The sequence below is a fragment of the Octopus sinensis genome, unplaced genomic scaffold (genome assembly GCF_006345805.1).
Source record: "Octopus sinensis unplaced genomic scaffold, ASM634580v1 Contig10244, whole genome shotgun sequence".
NCBI lineage: Eukaryota > Metazoa > Mollusca > Cephalopoda > Octopoda > Octopodidae > Octopus > Octopus sinensis.
In genome coordinates, this window is record NW_021832042.1 from 17,501 (window position 1) to 27,500 (window position 10,000).

Sequence of the window (10,000 nt, forward strand, 5' to 3'; positions counted from 1 at the left end):
TCCCAAAAATGCAACAACAGCCAGGTCCGCAATAACAACGGAAACAACAATAACTGTAACGCTAGAAGAGCAACAGAATTGTCCTCTATAACACAGTCCTCATCATCATCATCATCATCATCACCATCACCGTCATCATCATCATCACCATCACCGTCATCATCATCATCATCATCATCATCATCTTCATCACCATCATCATCATCATCATCATCATCATCATCATCATCATCATCATCATCATCAACAAAGACAACAATAGTTGCTCCCGACGTTCAAAAACAATAAGGAAAGCATCATCAAATCTTAGACATTTACAGCGGCGATAGCAATGACGAAGAGAACCTCCATTGCCCAGTCGATGCATCCACATTGTCCGGCGATGTCTGTAAAAAAAAGAAAAGAAATATCTTGCTGCTGTTGTGGTTCTTAGTGACTTCTGCTAATTCTGCAAAATTCTGCAGCAATGATCTGGTCTTCATTTGCATCAATCACTGCAACGAATGTCGGAGAGATTGCAGCGACGAATGTTGCTGCCCGGTCTTACGTACGCATGTAGGTATCTGTGCAGTTGTTGTTTAACATCAGGTGAGTCCTTATCGAGCATATCTATGATGAAAGGCATTCTAGGCGCGACCATCCCGTTTCACTTTCAGACACATTGTATTTACATTCTTTTGTGTCCTTCAAGGCGGCGAGCTGGCAGAGACGTTAGCACGTCGGGCGAAACGCGTAGCCGTATTTCGTCTGCCATTACGTTCTGAGTTCATTACTGGAGTCCGGAACTCTCGTGGGAAAAAAATTTCGCCGACCGGCATACAAGTAGCAGCCAAACTCCCTCGACGGATTTTATATATGTCATTGCCTTTCATCCTTTCGGGGTCGATAAATTAAGTACCAGTTACGCACTGGGGTCGATGTAATCGACTTAATCCGTTTGTCTGTCCTTGTTTGTCCTCTCTGTATTTATCCCCTTGTGGGTAGTAAAGAAATAGTATTTCGTCTGCCGCTACGTTCCGGTTCAAGAAATAGGTAGATGCTCTTGGTGTCGGGGGTTGACCTGCTTTCTCTTCTGCGGTTCTGAGTTCATTACTGTAGTCCGGAACTCTCGTGCGAAAAAAATTTCGCCGATCGGCATACAAGTAGCAGCCAAACTCTCTCGACGGATTTTATACATGTCATTGCCTTTCATCCTTTCGGGGTCGATAAATTAAGTACCAGTTACGCACTGGGGTCGATGTAATCGACTTAATCCGTTTGTCTGTCCTTGTTTGTCCTCTCTGTATTTATCCCCTTGTGGGTAGTAAAGAAATAGGTATTTCGTCTGCCGCTACGTTCCGAGTTCAAGAAATAGGTAGATGCTCTTGGTGTCGGGGGTTGACCTGCTTTCTCTTCTGCGGTTCTGAGTTCATTACTGTAGTCCGGAACTCTCGTGCGAAAAAAATTTCGCCGATCGGCATACAAGTAGCAGCCAAACTCTCTCGACGGATTTTATACATGTCATTGCCTTTCATCCTTTCGGGGTCGATAAATTAAGTACCAGTTACGCACTGGGGTCGATGTAATCGACTTAATCCGTTTGTCTGTCCTTGTTTGCCCTCTCTGTATTTATCCCCTTGTGGGTAGTAAAGAAATAGGTATTTCGTCTGCCGCTACGTTCTGAGTTCAAGAAATAGGTAGATGCTCTTGGTGTCGGGGGTTGACCTGCTTTCTCTTCTGCGGGTCTTACGAATAGCAAAGGACCACGTTTCGGACTTCTCCCACTGGGACGAAGACCGCTTCGCTTAACAAACAAACAAACAAACAAACAAACAAACAAGCAAGCAGCAGCAGCAACAACAACGACAACAACAGTAGCAGCAGTAATAGTATGAGCAACACATCTTGAACGAGGAACCGGCTGCATTAATCGGTACCAAAAATTTGCAACAGTGATTAATGTTAACAGCAGATCATATCAGCACCTCTTGTCTCACGCAAACCATCACAAACAACTCGTATTAGAATATCAGAATCTGGATTCACTGGAAAGTTGGACCGAGTTGATCGGTGGATAAATTGTTGGGAGGCTCAACACTGGAGTAGTTTCTCCACACGCTCCAGATGGTTTGAGCCGGTGTCTCCAAGCTAATGGGAGTCGCTTATCAACGTTAAGATGATCCGAGATAATTGGTGGATCCTGTTAGGAAACTGGGATCTTTTCGGTTTGACCGGCAGTTTTTTCTAGCGGTGTCATATGAAATTGTCACCCATAATTATGACCCTAGTGTCGATCTATTGTATTTCAATCTGTTTTAGGGTTAGGGTTAGGGGTGGGGGGAAGGGTATCTTTTTTTCTTCACAAATGTAAATAAACCCAATCTGTTTCTTAAACGAGGGACATATTCATACGGCACAGAATATTTTTTACCTCAACAGACGTCAGTGATTGGTTGAAATTGCAGAAATTGAAGAAAATAAAAACAACAAATATCTTACAAACTACAGAATTTTCTCAATAAAGCCAAGAGAAAAAGATGTTTTATAAACACATTCTACCAGTATACGAAATTTAAAAGTGTTTAGTTACGTGGAAATTATTTTAAAAAACTGCCGGTCAAACCGAGAATCTATACTAGACTGGTTTCTCCAGATGCGCCGGGTGAGTTTAAGTGACCACTGCAAGCCAATGAAAGTTATTTGTCAACAACAAGAAGAGCCGGGATGATTGGTGATATGAGGTGAATACTGATGCGGATTTTTCCAGATGCAACAGATACCCTGTAAACTAACGAACTACCCTGTCAATTTTTTGGCATTGCTAACAAGTAACTGTTCTCTGTTCGTTTGCGTATAACTACAACCGGTTGCCCAGTATTCTATTAGGGCTTGTTGTTGTTGTTGTTGTTGTTGTTAAGCAACAAGACGGGTAAGGGTGATTAGGTGATGGTCTAGGGCAGTGCTTTTCAAACTTTTTGCTGGAGCGGAACCCCAAGGAAACATTCCACTGGCTCGAGGAACCCCTGTGCAATAATTTAATTGTCTTATGCTCACATATCTGCGCAGGAGAATTAAAAATTACTGTCAATTTTAGCAGTTTTGTAACTTCTTGCGGAACCCCTGGACTGTACTGGCGGAATCCTAAGGTTCCGCGGAACCCTGGTTGAAAACCACTGGTCTAGGGTTTAGGGGCGGGAGACCCCAGACCCTTGGAAAAAAAAAACTTTGGTCGTCTTGTTGTAGTCGAGGGCTCTTCGATGACGCCTGACACCACTGGGAGGTGGCCCTCGAAGTCACTGGAAATGGAGATTTCCAGGTCCAAATTCTTGAACGGCTGCTGCTGCTGTTGTTGTTGCTGCTATTGTCTCCTCTGCCAGTTTTCCTTTGGCAATGCATACTTATGATTAAAAGGCATTTTAGCTGTGACTATACCATCTTTTTCTTTTGAGGCACAGTGTAATCTAAGATTGCAATAAGAAATCTGTTCTTCTTTTTAAAAGAAGTTAGGGTGTGAGTTGAGGAAGATTTAGCTGTCTCTCGACCCCTCGGGATCGATAAAATAAAGTATCGGTTAGATACTGGGGCCGTTGTAACAGAATTGTCCCTTGCCTCAAAATGACAGGTCTTGTACGTTGCCACGCTCCGGCGTTGGAAATGCTATGATTCGAGTCACTTATATGCCATGGAAACACGGCATTATGAGTCGTAGGTCATAAGGAAAATTTAAAAAAGAAGAAAATTCCCAATAATAGTAATTCCTGCAGTAACTCCCTTGTTGGTTCGGATATTCTGTTGACTCATCCGTTGACACTTTCGTCCTGCAAGCAAGGCAACATACGACTCTTATTTCCTGAAAACAAGGCGATTCTAATGTTACAATGGATATTTACTGCAATATATGCATTTTAATGTTGCAGCTGTCTTTCCTGCAATATATGCATTTTGTTGTTGCAGCTGTTTTGCCTGTAATATGCACATTTTGATGATGCAGCTGTTTTTGGTATGACATATGCAATGTGATTTTGCAGGTGTTTTTTTAGCAATATATGCATTTTGATGCTGCAGTATATGTCAATGTTGCACAATGTGGTATTTGTGCAGCGAAACTGCATATTGTTGTCAGTGCATCTAACATAAGCACTACAAATATTCACGTTTAGTCCCAAGTCGGCCCTGGGCAAGCAATGCAGCATTGAAACCATGACCATCGCGTCTAATTATTTTTAAAGCAAAGTCTATCTCAGACTACCTAAAACATTTGGCTACTATTGAGAGAAGATCGAGTAAGAATATAACAAAAAAAATAGTTTCTTTAACCCGATAGCAGCTGTGATGGAGCAGCCCCATGATAAAAGGCGTTCCAGCAGTGACCATCATGTCTTTTCCGTATATAAAGACCTACAATGTCATTCTTAATTTAAGACTGTAGGACGTAATATGACGGAGACTTTATTGCTATTTCTAGCAGATAGAGCAACCACATAGTGGTTTCCTTATTGGCTTATATATCTCATGTTTGGTATCTTATTGCATAACATATTGCAACAACATAATACTACATAATACTACAACGGTGAACCATTGAGGGAATCCTTGTATATAGTTGCCTGAATTGCAAATCTAACTCAATTACTACCTGACATCTTGCAAAAGGTAAGGATTCAACCGATATTATCGTATGGGACACAAGGCGGCGAGCTGGCAGAAACGTTAGCACGCCGGCCGAAATACTTAGCGGTATTTCGTCTACCGTTACGTTCTGAGTTCAAATTCCGCCGAGGTCGACTTTGCCTTTCATCCTTTCGGGGTCGATAAATTAAGTACCAGTTACTTACTGGGGTCGATGTAATCGACCTAATCCGTTTGTCTGTCCTCGTTTGTCCCCTCTGTGTTTAGCCCCTTGTGGTGGTGCTGGTAGTCATGGTGTATGTATGTATGTTGCTTTGATAGTTTTGCTACTGCTACTGGCACGGCTATTGTTGTTGTTGTTGTTGTTGTTGTTGTTGATGATGATGATGATGATGATGACGATGATGATGATGATGATGAAGTCAAAATTAAAAGAAGAGTGCCATTGTTATCTAGTAAACAATATTTCGACATCTTGTGTGTCTTCGACTGGGGCCCATATGATCTTTGAGGATCCAGATAAGTTTTTTTTGAGGGGTCAATGCCAGCAGAAAAGATAAAGTTATCTTCTCTCGCGTCATGTTGACTCATAAGGTCCGGTTTCCCAATTTCATGACATATATATTCCCCCACCTGGACAGGACGCCAATCCATCACAAGATTACTCATTTTTTGCCAGCTGAGTGGACTGGAGGAACTTGAAACGATGTGTTTTGCCCAAGAACACAATGAGTGGCCCGGTCCAGGTAACGAAACCACCATAACTACCAGCAGCAGCAGCAGCAGCAGCAACAGCAGCAGCAGCAACAACAGCAGCAGTAGCATCATCATCATCATCAGCAGCAGCAACAGCAGCAGCAGCAGCAGCAGTAGTAGTAGTAGTAGTAGAAAAGCAGCTGTTTTAGTATTAGTTGCAACAGTGATTTCTGTTTGATGTTGCTGTCGTGCTATTACTGCTGCTGCAGCTGGGGCTGTCGCTTTAATAGTGTTGCTGTTGCTACTGGTACGGCTATTGCTGCTGCTGCTGCTGCTACTTCTGCTTCTAGTGCCGGGGCTGTTTGTTTTTGTTGTTGAAGCTGTTGCGTTTCACTGGTTCTGGTGTTGATTCAACAATGGCAAGATGTCAGCTGTGAAATCCAACATCCATCCAGCATCAAGCATCCAGCATCCAGCAACCATCAACCATCAACCAGCAACCATCAACCAGTAACCAGTAACTAGTAACCAGCAAGAATGGCCACGTTGTAAATAGAGCGGCGACGGCTTTGCATCACGTCGACGTTCGGAGTGTTAACGGCATTTGAAAAGAAAAGGAAAAAAATATATACGTCTAGAAAAATAAAACAATCAAAAACATAAGAAGAGAGCGATGTGATGTAATGGGATGCAAGGTGATGTAAGGTGAACAGGTAAAGGAAGCCGATGAGAGTGTGTGCAGATGCTACTGTTGTTGTTATTGTTGCTGTGACTGCAACAGGGGGAAATCATTAAGTAGTAAATTGTAGGGGTCGCGGTGGTAGTCGTAGTAAATATGCGTGTACGTGTATATATATATATATGTTTAAATATATATATATATATATATATTTAAACATGTGTATGTGTGTGTGCACATGTGCATGTATATATACAGACACACCTACACTTGTATTTATGTATGTGCGTGCATGCATATAGATATGTATGTATATATGTATACATAATGCAGTATATATATATATATATGTATGTATATGTATGTATATGTATGTATATATAAATATATATATATTTATATTTGCATACATGTATGTATGTTTGTATATACATGCATCTGTGCATGTGTGCATTATGCATATTTATGTATACATATATACAATATATGTATATGTGTAAATGTATGTATATACAACTCTGTATAAATGCATGTATGTATATATGGATGCATGAAGGCGCATGGCTCAGTGGTTAGAGCGTTGAGCTTTCGATCGTGATGTGAGTGCGATTCCTGAACCGGGCTGCGTGTTGTGTTCTTGAGCAAGACACTTTATTTTCCCGTTGCTCCAGTTCACTCAGCTGTAGAAATGAATTGCGACGTCACAGGTACCAAGCTGTATAGGCCTTTGCCTTTCCCTTGGATAACATCAGTGGTATGGAGGGGCGAGGATGGTATGCATGGGCAACTACTGGTCTCCCCCCCCCCCCCAAAAAAAAACAACAACCCTAGGTTGTGCGTTCGCCGGTGAGACGACGTTCCGCCCAGGCTTGTACCCCGGAGGAGAACCTCTTAGGTGCATCCATGGTCATTCGTGACCGACGGAGTCGAGTTTTTTTTATATATATATAAGGATGCATATATATATATATACGTGTGTGTGTATGCATGTACATATGCATGTATGTATGCGTGTATGTGCATGTACGTATGTATGTATGTATGTATGCATGTGTGCATATGTATATAGACAATAAAGAGTTGGGAAATATCGAAACTGAAAGTGAAAGTACAACTCAAGCCCCAAAACGGGAAACGAAAGTAAATAGGGTTATACTACTACTACTACTACTACTACTACTACTACTGCTGCTGCTGCTGCTGCTGCTGCTTCTGCTACTACTACTACTACTACTACTACTACTGCTGCTGCTGCTGCTGCTTCTGCTGCTGTTGTTGTTGTGGTGGTGCTTGTGTTGTTGTTTGCGTTGTTGCTCCTTCTGCTGTTTGTGGTGGTGGCGGCGGCGGTGCATCTTCTATCGCTGCAATTTCTGCTGTTTATGGTGGTGGTGGTGGTGGTGGTGGTGATGGTGGTGGTGCATCTATTGCCTTTATTGTTGTCGTTGTTGTTGCCGAAAGTCCTGCTGCTGTTGTTGTTGTTGTTGTTGCTGTTGTTGTTGCTGCTGCTGCTGTTTGCGGTGGTGGCGGTGGTGCTGATGCAACCTATGCAGCAGCTGATGTTGCTGAGGGTGCAGCTGTCGTTACTGCTGCTATTGGTGCTGCTGTTGTTGTCTTTCAACGATAACAACACCAACAACTATACTACTATTACTACTACTACCGCTGCATTTACTACTACTACTACTACTACAACTACTACTGCTGCAACTGTTGCTGCTGCATCTGTTGCTGCTGCATCTGTTGCTGCTGCTGCTACTACTACTACTACTACTGCTGCTGCTGCTGCTGCTACTACTACTACTACTACTATGCTGCTGCTGCTGCTGCTACTACTACTACTACTACTACTACTACTACTACTACTACTACTAATACTACTACTGCTACTACTACCTGTCGTAGTATATACTACAGCTCGCAGTACCACCAGCATCAACAAACATATTCTTTGACGTCATTTCCACCACTACAACCACTACGGACCGTTGCAGGGCTCAATTTTTGTCGTTCGATTCGCTAGAAATAGCAACCAATTCCGCCTCGTATCACACATCTCAAAACAAACGAAGGAAGCACGCTGTAGATTACGGTAGTCTTACATGGCTCTATCAAGGACAGGTTAGTCGTGGCTGGAATGCATTTTCACCATGAATCCTGGATATTTCTGGAGCGAAACATGAACGACAACAGCAACAACACCAACAACACCAACAAAAAAAAACATCAACAACAGACACTAGGTGTTTGTTTTTCTGCCCTCATTTTAATTCGCTTGTGTTTTGTGTCATAATATATTTAAAACACGCACACCCAAACACAGACAGACAGACACACACACACACACACACACACGCGCGCGCACACACACACACGCATGCACGGACACGCACATGCATACACACATACATACACATACACACATGCACACACTCATTCATACATGTATACACACACACAAGCACACATATGCACACACATATGCATACACACATACATTCATACATACATACATACACACGCACACATACATTCATACATATATACACACACACGCACACACACATGCACACGCACATGCATACACACATCCATACACATACACACATGCATACACTCATTCATACATACACATACATGTATACACACACACACATGCACACACATATGTACACATATATGTACACATACACGCACATGCATACACACATACATACACATACACATATGCACACACTCATTCATACATACACACATACATTCAAACATATACACACGCACACACACACGCACACGCAGATGCATACACACATACATACACATACATATATGCACGCACTCATACATACAAATGCATGTATGCATACTCACGCACAAATGTGCACGTATACACTTGCACATATGAGTACACTCTTGCACGTATACTCACACACTTAGACACACACAAGCCAATATACGCATGCACGCACATGCACACTCTTGCACGCACGCACACATAGACACATTTTTCGCACGCACGCATTCTCACTTTGATGTACATAAACTGGACGCACACAATCTTTTGAATTTTTTTTTGTTTTGCAGTATGTATATGTGCATATGTGTGTGTGTACACATGCATGTGTATGTATGAATGACTGTGTGCATGTGTATGTTTTGCAGTATGCGTACCGTTGTTGGTTACCATGACGGCGACGTCACCGCCGCCGCCGCCGCTGACGACGACGACGACGATGATGATGATGATGACGATGATAATATCTCCTGCAGCTGATACGGCGTTGCACAATTCGTTGCACACAGACACACACATATACACACACATATACACACACATATACACACACATATACACACACATATACACACACATATACACACACATATACACACACATATATACACACATATACACACACATATACACACACATATACACACACATATACACACACATATACACACACATATACACACACATACACACATACATACACATACACATATGCACACACTCATTCATACATACACATACATACATACACATACATGTATACACACACACATATACACACACATATATACACACATCTGCGCACGCGCTGCTCATTAGCTAAATAACATCCACAGAGCGAGAACGACCGACGTCCGGCCTCTCTACCTGCAAACACAACAACCATGCCCGAACCAGTAAACACAAGTCACAACCATTTCGATTGCACGCGCGCGCTCACACGCGCGCACACGCGCACATGTATGTATTTTCTTCTTTTATTCTTTTGTGTGTTTCAGTCATTAGACTGCAGCCATGCTGGGGCACCGTCTCGAAGAACTTTTAGTCGTATGCCTCGACCCCCCCTCCCCACCTCATTCCCCACTCCAGTACTTATTTGTTAAGCCTGGTACTTGTTTTGTCGGGTGCTTTTCCCCCGCGAACCGCTAAATTACGGGGACGTAAACAAAACGACACCGGTTGTCAAGAGGCTGTGGAGGACAAACACACACACACACACACATGCA

General features: G+C 42.6%; 1 long non-coding RNA gene across 2 annotated transcripts in view; it reads left to right on the forward strand.

The window, feature by feature from the left end:
• The first annotated feature begins 7,836 nt into the window (after window positions 1–7,836).
• Window positions 7,837–10,000, forward strand: part of LOC118761185 — a 5,267-nt gene continuing 3,103 nt past the window's right edge. The window contains exon 1 of one of the 2 annotated variants that reach the window (XR_004997199.1): window positions 7,837–8,101. This is a non-coding gene — a long non-coding RNA (uncharacterized LOC118761185). Of the gene's footprint in view, window positions 8,102–9,536; window positions 9,735–10,000 lie in introns of those variants that run through there. The other variant, XR_004997200.1, reaches the window with a different exon arrangement.